Source organism: Bufo gargarizans, chromosome 3 (assembly GCF_014858855.1).
Source record: "Bufo gargarizans isolate SCDJY-AF-19 chromosome 3, ASM1485885v1, whole genome shotgun sequence".
Lineage (NCBI taxonomy): Eukaryota > Metazoa > Chordata > Amphibia > Anura > Bufonidae > Bufo > Bufo gargarizans.
This window is the reverse complement of record NC_058082.1, coordinates 391,416,894-391,432,084: the sequence shown is the minus strand read 5'-3', so window position 1 is coordinate 391,432,084 and position 15,191 is coordinate 391,416,894. Positions and strand designations below refer to the sequence as shown.

The following is a 15,191-nucleotide window of genomic DNA, read 5'->3' as shown; positions in this document are numbered from 1 at the left end:
TACAGAGAGTCATACAGAGCTCAGCATAGTCAGGAGAAGGACTTTACCTTCTTCTCTCCACCACATTTATCTTACTCTCATATTTATACGTTTATGGTTGACCACATGCATACATCCTCCACGGATATTGGTCTCATCCAGTGGTCCGATCATGCTCCGATGACCATAACCCTGAATGAACAATTCCAAACCCAAAGAGCTCCTTTATGGAGGAATAATAATTTTTTATTTAATAACCCAAAATATGTTGAAGAACTTGCCACTGGCCTAAAATAATACTTCCAGTTTAATACCGGATCTGTCTCGGACACATATTTCTTGTGGCAGGCTCACAAAGCATATATGAGAAGGTCTTTAATTAAGCTAGGTCATAAAGTGAAAAAACTTAAGAGAAAAATAAATCACCCAAATACTTGAAACATTAATAAAAGCTTTCCAACAACCCAATGCTCCAAAGAGCTAAGAATAGAGAGAGACAAACTAAGAAGGACACTACTCCACAACTACAGCAAATCTCTTTTTAGGCTCAAATTTAGGCACTACTCCCAAGGCAACAAGGCGGGTCAGTTACTTGCAAGGCAACTCAAAAGTCAAAATCCAAAATACCACATTTAACACAACCCATCACTAAAGCCAAGCTAATAGACCCAAGAGACATTGCGGAAAAATTTCGCCTATACTATAAAGGACTCTATAATCTTAAAGATAGCACTCCCTTACCAGACAATCACTCATCACTGGTTGCAAACTTTCTAGCACAGGCCTCACTCCCTGTCCTCACCCCCACCCAACTAGAGTTTCTCAAATCACCAATCACTGACTTGGAAATAAAAAAACGGATTTCCTCGGTCCCTATGGCAAAATCTCCAGGCCCAGATGGGTTATGTAATGAATATTATCACCATTTCCAAACAATACTCATCCCACACATCCCATTTCCCTGCTCAACTCAAACATAAAAACCTTTGCCAAACTTATCGCTAGTAGACTGTTCCCTATACTCCCCTCTCATTAAGACAGAGTTTTGTGGCAGAGGCATCCAACAACACCAGAAGAATTGTAAATCTTTTCAACCATGCTGAAGAACATGGTCTCCCCATGCTTGCAGTTACCCTGGATGTTGAGAAGGTGTTTGACCGCCTTCACTGGTCGTTGGCTTTCGCTGCCCTCCGGGGGATGGGTTTTGTGGGACAGATTATGCAAGCTATTGAGAATCTCTACTCATCCCCCTCGGCCAGAGTCTAGGTCAATGGGGTGGTACTGGATCCATTCCAAATTACAAATGGATCGAGACAAGGTTGTCCCCCATCACCTCTCCTATTCACCCTCGCCTTAGAACCACTAGCAAAACACATCAGAAACTCACCAAACCTTAAAGGAATTACAATAGGCGAACACACGCACACGATCACACTATACGCAGATGATATAATTCTGACTTTAACAGACCCCCTTAATTCGTTGGGACATGCCCTAATTATAATATCACATTTTGGATCCCTCTCCTATTATAAAATAAACAATTCTAAATCCCAAGCCCTCCCCATTAATATCCTGCAAGAAAAGGTGGCACATCTACAGTTCCTATACGACTTGGACTGAGAACTACTGAATTGCCCTACTTGGGAGTCAAACTTACATCACCATGTTCCCTTTTATATAAAAAAAAATTAAGCGTCCCTCCTCTCCATCATGTCAAAGGACTTATCAAACTTTGCAATGAAAGCAATATCATGGGTGGGCAGAATTGCGTCATTCCAGATGCTGAGCCTTCCTAAACTAATTTACATATTTAGGGCTCTTCCAATCCCTGTCCCTAACACATTTTTTTCAAGAAAGCACAATCCATTATGAACAACTATATATGGGGCAAATTCAAACCCAGAGTTGCACAAACTTTAATGTTTAGAAAAAAAAGGGCTGGGGGAGTAGGCTTATCAGACATAAAATATTATTATAAAGCGATAAGACCCTCTGACTGCTCAAAGGAATCTCACTTGGTAGGCTGAGGCACACTAAAAGATTATCTGATATGGTTAACATAGAACCCAAGTCTCCCAAGTGCTAAAATACTGACAATAGCACATGATAGCACATGCGGGAAGACTGTGGACCCAAATCCATAAGACACAGGGAGACTCAAAAACACTTCTCATTCAACACTCCACCACCCACACATTAGAAAATGCTATACTTAATATTAACTTCTCTGAGTGGCGTCTGAGAGGGATCACTACCGTCTCCCAACTCACAGGCACCCAATCAGTCCTTCCTTTTGAATCACTTAAACACTCTTTTGCATTGCCACAAGGAGAATTTTATAACTATCTAAGAGTGTGCCATTACCTCACAACAATTCTACAAACACCTCCAACAATCAACAGTGACATTATTATACTATACCAATTCCATTTCCTCTATAAAAAAACATACCACAAGACATATACAGTTGCAAGAAAAAAGTATTTGAACCCTTTGAAATTATATGGATTTCTGCACAAATTGGTCATAAAATGTGATCTGATCTTCATCTAAGTCGCAACAATAGACAATCACAGTCTGCTTAAACTAATAACACACAAAAAATTAAATGTTACTGTGGAGGGAAGGGTTAGATTTGAATATACAGTCATGTGAAAAAATTAGGACACCCTTTGAAAGCATGTGGTTTTTTGTAACATTTTTAATAAAAGGTTATTTCATCTCCGTTTCAACAATACAGAGAGATTAAAGTAATCCAACTAAACAAAGAAAACTGAAGAAAAGTATTTTCAAGATCTTCTGTAAATGTCATTCTACAAAAATGCCTATTCTAACTGAGGAAAAAGATAGGACACCCTTGCCCCTAATAGCGAGTGTTACCTCCTTTGGCTGAAATAACTGCAGTGAGACGGTTCTTGTAGCCATCTACCAGTCTTCGACATCGGTCTGAGGAAATTTTACCCCACTCCTCAATGCAGAACTTTTTCAGCTGTGAGATGTTTGAGGGGTTTCTTGCACGTACAGCCCTTTTCAAGTCACCCCACAGCATCTCAATGGGATTCAAATCTGGACTTTGACTTGGCCATTCCAGGACTCTCCATTTCTTCTTTTTCAGCCAATCTTTGGTTGATTTACTAGTATGTTTTGGGTCATTGTCATGTTGCATGGTCCAGTTCCGCTTCAGCTTTAATTTTCTAACTGATGGTCTCACATGTTCTTCAAGCACCTTCTGATACACAGTAGAATTCATCGTGGATTCTATGATGGTGAGCTGACCAGGTCCTGCTGCAGCAAAGCAGCCCCAAACCATGACACTTCCACCTCCATGCTTCACAGTTGGTATGAGGTTCTTTTCTTGGAATGCTGTGTTTGGTTTACGCCAAACATGTCCTCTGCTGTTGTGTCCAAATAATTCAATTTTGGACTCATCTGTCCAAAGAACATTATTCCAGAAGTCCTGGTCTTTGTCAACTTTATCTCTGGCAAATGTCAGTCTGGCCTCGATGTTTCTCTTGGAAAGCAAAGGTTTCCTCCTTGCACACCTCCCATGCAAGTTAAACTTGTACAGTCTCTTTCTGATTGTAGAGGCATGTACTTCTACATCAACAGTAGCCAGAGCCTGCTGTAGTTCTCGAGATGACACTTTAGGGTTTTTGGAGACCTCTTTTAGCATCTTGCGGTCTGCTCTTGGGGTGAACTTGCTGGGGCGACCAGTCCTGGGCATGTTGGCAGTTGTTTTGAAAGCCCTCCACTTGTAGACTATCTTCCGGACAGTGGAATGGCTGATTTCAAAATCTTTTGAGATCTTTTTAAATCCCTTCCCAGACTCATAGGCTGCTACAATCTTTTTTCTGAAGTCCTCTGACAGCTCTTTTGCTCTCACCATGGTGCTCACTCTCACTTCAACAGTCAGGAGCACACCAAACTAAATGTCTGAGGTTTAAATAGGGCAAGCCTCATTCAACATGCAGAGTAACGATCTACTAATTATGTGCACCTGGTGTGATATACCTGTGTGAGATCTGAGCCAATTTAAGAGGGAATACATGTGAGGGTGTCCTATCTTTTTCCTCAGTTAGAATAGGCATTTTTGTAGAATGACATTTACAGAAGATCTTGAAAAGACTTTTCTTCAGTTTTCTTTGTTTAGTCGGATTACTTTAATCTCTCTGTATTGTTGAAACGGAGATGAAATAACCTTTTATTAAAAATGTTACAAAAAACCACATGCTTTCAAAGGGTGTCCTAATTTTTTCACATGACTGTATATGTATATATGTCCAATGTATATATAATATATATAGGCCCTGTATGGCCAGAGGGGGGCAGGTCATAGTGTTATATGTGTATATATGGATATGTCTGTATGCCCCTGTATTTACACACATGTCCATATATACTTATATTAGAGTTGTGTATATATAATATATATATAGATATGCCCCAATTGTCTATGTGTATGTATATGTACTTATACATGTGGCCAGTTATGTCCCCCAGTCACAGCGCCCCCTCCTCCTGCATTCCTGCGGGAGATGGCAACAGATGGCTGGATTGTCCAGTTTCTGGTCACTTCAGAAGATCAATAGATCCTTTTCAAACATCCCCAGCAGGGCTCCCCCACCTTCTGTTTAGGGACTGTTTATGACATGGGTGTTTGTCTGTACAGATCCTGAGCCTCAGGGGGCCAGTCAGTTATCTGCTGCAGTCTGAGTGCATGCATTCCGTCATACACACACTATGATGTCATATCCCTGCACCTTGGGTGGAGGAGGGGGGAAGGGGGCGTGAGAGTGACTTATATATCAGTCCAAGACAAAGGGAAGGTCTCTTGGGGACTTCACCAGAAGGAGAGAAGACATGGATCATCTCCTGGGAAGAGCATTAGTATAGCCTGGCACTACATTGCATCTCTGCCCTTGCAGTGCCAACCACATTTACCCCTTCCCTGCCCAGCAGCATCAAGCCCTGTTGGTGTAACCCCTGACCTCCCTCCCCATTATCCCTGCATTTACCCCTACCTTGCCAACCCTGAACCCCTGCTCCCTGCCCTGCTGTACCCCTGCAGCAGCCTTCAGCCCGGTGTATCTGTGACCCTTGCAGGTCCCAGTAAGCCCTGGTATCCACAGTCCCCTGCACCTTGTATTAACCCCTCTATTGCCACTGCAGCAGTACAATAACCCCTTCACTGCTGCAGGTGTGTGTTTCTTATTTCCCCTAGGGATAGTCCAGTGATAGTAAGGGTGGGCTGCTTTTGTATGTGTGTATGTTAGTTAAAGTTTGTGGGTGGAATTTGGGATTTTGTAGTGTAGTTAGTACTGTATTTTTAATGCTATACTGTTAGTGTATTGTATGCGTCATTATTTAGTGTACCGTAGGTATCAATAAATATTGTGTGTTATTTGTACCTACTGTGTAGTGTGTTTTATTAGCGGTAGCTAGTTCAGTAAGGCGCATGCAGCTAGTTTGGCGATTAGTGTAAGGCAAATTAATAGTGATATCTTTATTTAAGGAGAAATCGTCTACTGATGACTCCACCTATTTATATAGGTGGAGTCATCAGTAGACGATTTCTCCTATTTATGAATATTATTGATATTTGCATAAATATTGGTAATTAATATTCTCCCTTAACAGTTACCATGTTTTTATTGAACACACCATGTAAACATTCACAGTGCAGGTAGAAAAAGTAGCTGAACCCTTGGATTTAATAACTGGTTGAACCTCCTTTGGCAGCAATAACTTCAACCAAATGTTTCCTGTAGTTGCGGATCAGACATGCACAACGGTCAGGAGTAATTCTTGACCATTCCTCTTTACAGAACTGTTTCAGTTCAGCAATATTCTTTTTAACAATTCTTTATTTATAAAGAGCAGTATAATAGCAGTACCCCTTGCTTTATGCAAGAAAGTCCTGACATGGAAACATACTTTTAGATGTTACAACATCATTGAACTAGATATCATCTCAAGTAAATACAGAAGGTGACATGTTTATACAATTTCCAATACAGATACAAGCTTGCAGTTAAACAGCACAGAAAGCTATCACTAAATATTGATCAGGGATACAAAACATTGAGACAGGATATTAATTTAGTATTAAATACATATATTCAACTCAAAACCAAATAACCATCCCCGGCAAGGGTCTATACGATTTCAGCCAGTGGAAAACTATCTACTTTGAATTATATTTCTATGACTTATGAGATCAGTGCTATATTCCCCCAAAGGTTAATAACCCTTCTCAATTCTGGTTTGGGCCTGTGGATGTCACTTTCCGTGGGTACCAAATTAGGTGTGTGTTATAGGACGCTATCAATCTTTACCCTCTTTGCGTGGAAATTTAGCCATGGTTTCCAGACCTTAAGGAACTTTTCCCTATTTCCTAAATTCCATCCCACTAGTTCCTCCATGAGGCAAATGTGATGAACTTCCTCCATCCATTCTTCTACCCTCGGAGGTTCCCTTTCTTTCCATCTCCTTGGTATAAGGATTTTTTCGCAGCAGCTATCAAGCGTGTAGGTAGGATATCAGCTGAGGGTGTTAAACCTAATTGGGGTTTCCACAATAAAACTAAGTCCGACGATAATGATATGCATGTGTTGCATATAGTGTTGATCTTTTCCCCGATTTCTTCCCAGAAAAGACTCAGGGAGGGGCAAGACCACCATATGTGTGAAATTGTCCCCTTTCCTTCAAGGCATCGCCAGCACTTATCATCAGAGATCAGGTTTATTTTGTGTAAGAAGTCCGGCGTCCTATACCACCTCGTGAGAATCTTGAAAGAGTTCTCCTGTAAGTGAATGCTTCTGGAAAATCCATGTGAATGAGCTAAGATAAATTTGACGTCTACGTCTGAAATGTAGCTATCTGAAGCTCGTGTTCCCACGCCTTTAAATACAGAAGTTTCTCAGGAGGTGAAGCGAGGAGTAGCTGGGAGTATAAATAGGACAGCATTTTCGGGGGAGGCCTGGTGGAGGATAATGAATGGTTTTCTAACCAAGTGGGGTCTAAAGCTTCCTTAGTGTATTTTTTCTTGTAATCTCTAAAAGTGATGGTCAAATCTCTTATAGCTAGTGAATTCCTAAAGGGCCTCGGAATTTTCTCTATCATATCTTGTATGAAGGAGTCTAAGTCAGTAGATTTGCGCAAGTTTGAGATTCTCATCTCTGTAAGGTTGTACCAACACTGTTGACTTACACTCCTCTTACATCTCATAAAGTAAGGTAGGACGGAAAGAGGGGCTAGTGGGAAAAGCTTATTTTGATGCATCAGGAGACCTGTTGTTTTCTGACAATAAGAAAGCATAGTGTTAGACATTTCAGATGTGAACAAGGGCTTCTTTCTATTTTTGTTGGCAACCCACATGTACCTTGTGGCATTTGTACCCATAAGATTGCGTTAAATGTCAACGTGTAATTTGTTATTGGACAAGTATGCTAATTCGGTCCATCTTTCTAGGTGTATTGCATGATGGTAAGTTCTTAAGTCAGGGAAAGAGAGACCTCCCTCTGCCCTCTTCTTGATAAGAAGAAGATAGGAGAGACGTGGCCTTCCGCTAGCCCACAAGAATTTAGTAAAGAGACTCCTAAAGTCTGCAAAAAGCTTGTCTGGAATTTTTATGGGCAGACATCTTAGTATATATAGTATCTGTGGTAGAGCATATGTAGACAGTATGTTTTTCCTACCTAGCCAAGACAGGAATGGGATTTTAATAGAGCTGAGATAGGCTTTGATCTTTCGCAAATAAGGGAAGGTAGTTCAAACTATAGAATTGCTGAGGATCGGATGGCACTTAGGTTCCCAGGAATTTTATAGCTCGTCCTGGCCATTAGAATGTCGAGAGTGGGACTAGGTCGTTTGCTCTTTTCTTCTCTATGGAGACATTAAGTATTTCTGATTTCTCATAGTTAATTTTGAAATTGGAGATTTCTCCATAATCTTCAAGTAATACCATAATTTCCGGTAAGGCTTCTTCTGGGTTAGTGACCAATAATAGAAGGTCATCGGCAAAGTCTGCTACTGAGTATGTGTAGCACCCTATTTGGAGACCCTTAATTTTGTCTGACGCTCTTATTTTATTTAGGAAAATCTCCAGAGCCAGCACAAAAAGAGTGGGTGACAGGGCACATCCTTGACGCATCCCATTTTTGATTCCGAAGGGAGCAGAGAGGTATCCATTAGCTAAGACTGAAGAACTTCCATAAAGAGTGAAGATCGCGGTGACGAACGCGGAGGGGAAGCCAAAGTGCAGGAGAGCATCTCTCATAAATGACCAGCTTACTCTGTCGAAGGCTTTCTCCGCGTCCGTCCCTACAAGTATCAAGGGAGTCTTCTCCTTTCTAGCATAATAGATAGCATGAAAAATCCTACTTACATTATGCCTACCCTCTCTGCCCCCCACGAATCCCACCTGTTCCTCCCCAAGTAGACGGGGGAGAAATTTGGATATCCTTTGGCTAAGAATTTTAGCCCCTAGCTTCACGTCCGCATTCAAGAGCGAAATGGGTCTATGACTGCCGCATCTACTTGGGTCCTTCCCATCCTTATGAAGAACTACTATATGGGCCATCAGGGATTGTGAGGGAAGAGGAGAACCGCCCAGTAGCGAATTACAGAGTTTAGTGAGTTGGGGTATTAATATCTTCTGGAGTTTTTTATAGTATATTATGGGGAGACCATCCGGCCCTGGACTTTTACCTATCTACCTCCTCAGAATTAAGTTTGGGAACCTCCACCGAGTTAATGAAAGCATCAGTTTTCTTTTGTTTAACCTCAGGGTCTATTGTTTGTAAGTTGTACAATGTGGAGTAAAAAGATGCAAATTCATTTGCTTTTGCTGGAGTTGAGGTCAGGGACTCACCTTTATTGTTTTGGATGCGTGCAATATGCGTTTTTTCCCTTTGACCCTTTATTAATCGCGTGAGCAATTTGGAACCCCTATTGCCATGGACATAAGGGTTGTCTCTTATTAAGGTTTTCAAGCACAGATATTTGGGATATCACTGAGTCTACCTCCTTCGTCCTTTGTTTACGGACCCACGACCGTAAGGCAATTAACTCCCCTCTAACAAAAGCCTTGTGTGCCTCCCATGTGATGGGAGTGGCTATCTGCGGGTCGTTATTAATCTAAAAAAACATGTTTACTTTCTCCTCTATCTGTGTTCTGTGCTTAACATCTTCTAAGAGGGTCTCGTTGAGCCTCCAAGTCCAGGATTTGGGAGGGGCACCCAGGAAGTGAATTCTCAACGAGACTGGTGCGTGGTCCGTGACAGTGTTCCTATGCTCGCTGTCTCAACTCTTTCGAGAAGGTAGTTTGATAGGTAAATGTAATCTAATCTCCTATACGTGCCATGCATTGCCGAGTAAAAAGTGTAATCTTTTCCCTGAGGATGAAGCACTCTCCATACATCTGATATCTGGTGAGCGTCTAGAGCCTTTCTCAGTTTTTTTTTACTTGAGGAGCAGAGTGTCTTGGGAGAAGAGAGGTGGAATCTAGAGGATGATCCAGAGCCAAGTTAAAGTCACCTCCCAGCAATAGAGCTCCCTCCCTAAACACATGTAACTTCTGTAAAACCTCTACTAGCCATTTGACCTGATTCATATTTGGAGCGTACACATTTGCAACCGTAATCTTGTTACCAAAGAGTGTCCCTTTTACAAACACAAAACGCCCTATCGGGTCAACTGATTGTGCCTGCATTTGAAATGGGAGACCTTTTCTAAACCCTATTGAGACTCCCTTAGATGCTGATGTATAGGGTACTATGCGTCCATGTGGAAAACATATTAGTGAAAAGTGGGGGTATTCTATTATGTCTAAAATGAGTTTCTTGCAATAGTAGGATATCTACCTTCTCTTTTTTTATCATCTGAAAAACTCTGCTTCTCTTTTGTGGCCTATTTAAACCGTTCACATTAAGTGATACCTTCAAGGGATCCATAACACTATCATATATGACTTATCTCGCAAAAAAGGCCAGATCTCTGCAGCCGATACAGATTGTGCACATTGCCGGGTGTAACTATTAACATATAGATAAAACAAAGGAATATAAAATATATTCACGGAACAAAGGTTCTTAGCATCACGCACTCCCACTCCCAACCATGCAGGGTATGAATCCTCACGGTTAAGGTATGTGAGGGAGTAAGAGTGGGCGAGCCAATCCTCCATCACTAGAGGTATAGAACACATCTTCCAGATAGAAGACGGTTTTAGTGGGCAGGGGAAGTCTACCAAGGGGAAGTCTACCAAAGGACCAACAAAGAAGGTCGGGCAGCTAAGTTAACATGGGAGAATTGATCTCTAAGGGCAAGTGAAAGTTGTCTCTCCATATAATAAACCAGGACCTATAGCGTCATTATGCTACAACCATGACTATCCACCTAAAGATCTCTATTGCTCAAACATTTTGTCTGATTACTATATTAATATTTCAACAACTGAAGAGCATAATCAGCACGAATCGCAGCGCATACTATATACTTTAGAATAAGATAATCGCACCAGCATTGCATTCTTACACATCACCATGCGTCATATACAGTGGGCATACAATATGTGTAACTATGAGGCGGGAGGATGGGGGGGGGGGAAGGAAAAGAGAGGGAAGGTGGATGTAAAAAAAAAGGGGGGGGGGAAGGGGAGACGGAAAATGGGGAAGACAATGAAGATTATCACTCTTAAGTTGTAAGCGACTCTATAACCTCTCACTCCTTGTACTAAAGACACTCAAGTCCTTGACTTTACATCTTAAAAGGGGGTAATACTTCAGGTATCTCCACCGAACTCCTTCCTCGAGGTCCCATTCTCGCTCTTCTTTCTCTGCCTTTGTCTCTGGGACTTGCCTTGTCTTCCTGGGATCCATGATGCAGGTAGCAGCAGCGGTCGTACATCTGTGATCTCCTGAACTAAGTTCCAATCTTGGATCTCTTGGTCTCCAATACCTAGGTGGTCATAAATTTGCCATAAGTCACTATGGGACCTGAGAATTAACTTCTTGTCTGGCGCGTTTATGAGTAGCCCAAATGGAAAGAGCCAGCGATACAGGAGTTTCTTCTCCTTTAATACCTCCAGCAGTGGCTTCAGCGCTCTCCTCTTGCGCAGCGTGACTGGGGAGAGATCTTGAAAAATGGCTACCGGGGCTCCTTCAAACTTCAAAGGAGTTTTGCCGTGGGCTGCTTTTATGATACACTCCTTAGCCTGGTAGCTTACAAGCTTGCAAATAAAGTCCCTAGGCGGGTCTGAAAGGCCAGGCGGCGGTCTCAGCGCCCGATGAGCTCTCTCCAGAGAGAAGTCCTGAGTCGCACCCTGTCCGACAAGGTTGGCGAAGAAGGTAAGCAACGCGGCTTCAATGGCATCCGGCATGATGCTCTCAGGGAAACCTTTGAGTCGGAGGTTGTTCCGGCGGCCACGGTTGTCCTGATCTTCAAACTGTGTGTACAGTGTGTTTATATGAGCTTGGGTATAGTCCAAAGAGTGAGCTACTGCTGAACCAAACTCTATGATGGCGGACTGCGCAGTTTCCACTGCTACTATCCGTTCCCCCATATGCTGGAGATCTTTTTTATATTCTTTCAATTCCTGCACTATTGGGTCTAGTGCTTCTGCGAGAAGTTTGCTCATAAAAGGTCTGGAGACCCGGAGGTGTTCTTTCAAAGACGGGGCAGCTGCTTCACTGCTTTCTCCCTCTTCTGAGTCTGAGGCCTCAGGCTGTAGTTGAGGGTCGTCTGGCGGCGCCATTTTCTTTGACTTCTTAGTCTGCAGCGCCGACGTCTTTTTGACGAATTTATCCAGGTCTCCCTGGCCTGAGGAAGGCTTTGTGTGTGCCGAATTGTCCCTAGATTTATCTCTCAAGGGTTTACCCATGTTTGCTGAAGAATACTGCGTATAATGCCCTCTTCTCAGTCAGTCTACAGCAGAGCGATCTAACTTGTGGCCATTCAGCTCTGCTGTCAGGCTCCGCCCCAGTTTAGCAATATTCTTGGGATGTCTGGTGTGAATTTCTTTCTTGAGGTCATGCCACAGCATCTTAATCGGGTTGAGGTCAGGACTCTGACTGGGCCACTCCAGAAGGCGTATTTTCTTCTCTTTAAGCCATTCTGTTGTTGATTTACTTCTATGCTTTGGGTCGTTGTCCTGTTGAAACACTCATGTTCTGTTGAGCTTCAGCTGGAGGACAGATGGCCTTAAGTTCTCCTGCAAAATTTCTTGATAAACTTGGGAATTCATTTTTCCTTTGATGATAGCAATCTGTCCAGGCCCTGACGCAGCAAAGCAGCCCCAAACCATCATGGCCCCACCACCATACTTCACAGTTGCCATGAGGTTTTGATGTTGGTGTGCTGTGCCTCTTTTTCTCCACACATAGTGTTGTGTGTTTCTTCCAAACAACTCAATTTTGGTTTCATCTGTCCACAGAATATTTTGCCAGTACTGCTGTGTAACATCCAGGTGCTCTTTTACAAACTGTAAACGTACAGTAATTTTTTTTGGGACAGCAGTGGCTTCCTCTGTGGTATCCTTTCATGAAATCCATTCTTGTTTAGTGCTTTACATATCGTAGATTCGCTTACAGGGATGTTAGCATATGACATAGACTTTTGTAAGTCTTTAGCTGACACTCTAGGATTCTTCTTCACCTCATTGAGCAATCTGCGCTGTGCTCTTGCAGTCATCTTTACAGGACGGTCACTCCTAGGGAGAATAGCAGCAGTGCTGAACTTACTCCATTTATAGACAATTTGTCTTACCATGGACTAATGAACAGCAAGGCTTTTGGAGATACTTTTGTAACCCTTTCAAGCTTTATGCAAGTAAACAATTCGTAATCGTAGGTCTTCTGAAAGCTCTTTTGTGCGAGGCATCATTCACATCAGGCAATGCTTCTTGTGAAAAGCAAACCCAGAACTGGTGTGTGTGTTTTTATAGGGCAGGGCAGCTGTAACTTACACCTCGAATCTCATCTCATTGATTGGACTCCAGTTGACTGACACCTCACTCCAATTAGCTCTTGGAGATGTCATTAGTCTAGGGGTTCACATACCTTTTCCACCTGCACTGTGAATGTTTAATGAAGCAGGCGGTCGTGACGTAGTGAGTTACGCTGCCAGCTCCCACCCACTCACCCGGCCTCCTGCCTGCTATGCAAGTTAGTAGTAAGTATCGTACTAAAGCCTGGATAGGAGTTGAATTAACATTGCCTTTATGATTACTACAATGAGCTGGGCCCGGTGTAGTAGAATACAGTGACTGCACCGGGCCCCGCTGCCATTACAAAACAAGATGTCGACCCACAGGGACACAGTTATGGGGGGATCTGTGGAGGACACATAGCATAAAATGCTATGTGTCCTCCACAGATCCCCCCCCCCCCCATAGCAGTGTCATGCTAGTCCCAGATGCCACCATAATAGTGCCATCCCCAGATGCCCCCATAACAGTGCTATCCCCAGATGCCCTCATAACAGTGCCATCCCCAGATGCCCCCATAACAGTGCCATCTCCAGATGCCCCCATAACAGTGCCATCCCCAGATGCCCCCATAACAGTGCCATCCCCAGATGCCCCCATAACAGTGCCATCCCCAGATGCCCCATAAGTGTCATCCACAGACCCCCATAACAGTGCCATCCCCAGATGCCCCCATCAATATCATCCACAGACCACCATTAGTTGAAAACCCACCAAAAGCACACATTTTGGTTAAAAATGTTTTTTCTTATTTTCCTCCTCAAAAACCTAGGTGCGTCTTATGGGCCTCTGCATCTTATAGGGCAAAAAATATGGTATTTGGGCTAATTTCTGAAATAACTTCAGAGAAAATACCCCCATCTCCGGAACTTGCACTACGTTCTTGAACCCATATTCAATGTAATATGCCAGCTACAATAATCTCCCCCAAATCTAGGAATAATACCTGGGCACCTTGGCCCCTACATCCAAACCCCTTAGGTCAGTGATGGCGAAACCATGGCACAGGTGCCAGAGGCAGCACTCAGAGCCCTCTCTGTGGGCACCCGCAACCTGGAAAAAGTCTGTGGTGTACCAATATGCCCTTGACTTTTCCTGCCATTCATCAGCACGAGGCACACTATAAGCAGCACAGGCAGAGCATTGAATGTAGGCAGGCTATTATACCTAAATGATAAAGTACATTATTTAGGAATTCAGGTTAAATTGCCGTGTTAGCACTTTTCGATAAATAAGTGTGTTTTGGGTTACAGTTTGGGCACTCGGTCTGTAAAAGGTTTGCCTTAACTGCCTTAGGTAATTCCATTTAGGCAGAACGCATGTATCTACTATGTTCTGTGGAGACTACAAGTGTTGTTATACTCACCTGTTTGCTACCCACTGCACTGATCGCTCCCTAATGAACCATTGTATTATGGGGAAACGCGTCGGATAGAACTTGCAGTCAACCATTAGAGGAAGGGATATACAGATCAGGCCCAAGGTTCCAGCAGCTGGGGGTCGCTCTTTTCAGGGCAAGTGCTCCGACTACAGCCAGTTAGCCAATCTCCCCACTCAAGACTAGAGTTAGGGTCAGAGACAATTAGGCTAAGCTGTACAGGAGTAATATCTGTTGATCTCGCCAAGAAGATACTCCCATCATAAAACCGCCTAGCCCCCACTAGGGCAATAGACTTGACACCCCTTCTTTTAGCAAAGAGCCATACGAACAAAAGTGCGTGTGCAAGAATTTTAGTAACACTGTCTCACTCATTTTAAAAGAGATTAATAAAAGCTACGTATTATTTTATCTCACATGGTACACTCCGTTCACAATATAACGTTTATTTGAGACTACTGAGCTAACAGATAGACTGTCTTTACTTGACATACTATCCTACATCGGATATTTATTTACCTTCCACATGCCAATGTACTTTTTAAAAAGAATTGCACGACCAGGTTTATGTTGTGTGCCATGTGCCATTTACCCGAGGTTCAGTGCAACCACTATGTTGTAACCATTGCTGTTGACCACCTTACCCAGCTGGAGTTTGTAGGCAGACAGCCAGCAGGATATTTGCTGCTTGATGCACTTTAGCAAGTGATCGGCTGTGTGGCTACTCTCACCCAGACTGATCAGCTATAACATTGCATGGCAAAGCTTGACTTTATATATGATAGGAGGGAGGAGGAGTGGAAAAGAGACTCTACCCTGCTGCTAATGGGGAATGGAGGATGTCCA

The 15,191-nt window shown here is 42.9% G+C and overlaps 1 protein-coding gene across 4 annotated transcripts in view; it reads right to left on the bottom strand.

Moving 5' to 3' along the window:
* Nucleotides 1–15,191, bottom strand: part of DCAF6 (DDB1 and CUL4 associated factor 6) — a 1,153,281-nt gene that overhangs the window by 29,305 nt on the left and 1,108,785 nt on the right. The gene's annotated exons all lie outside the window — the stretch shown is intronic.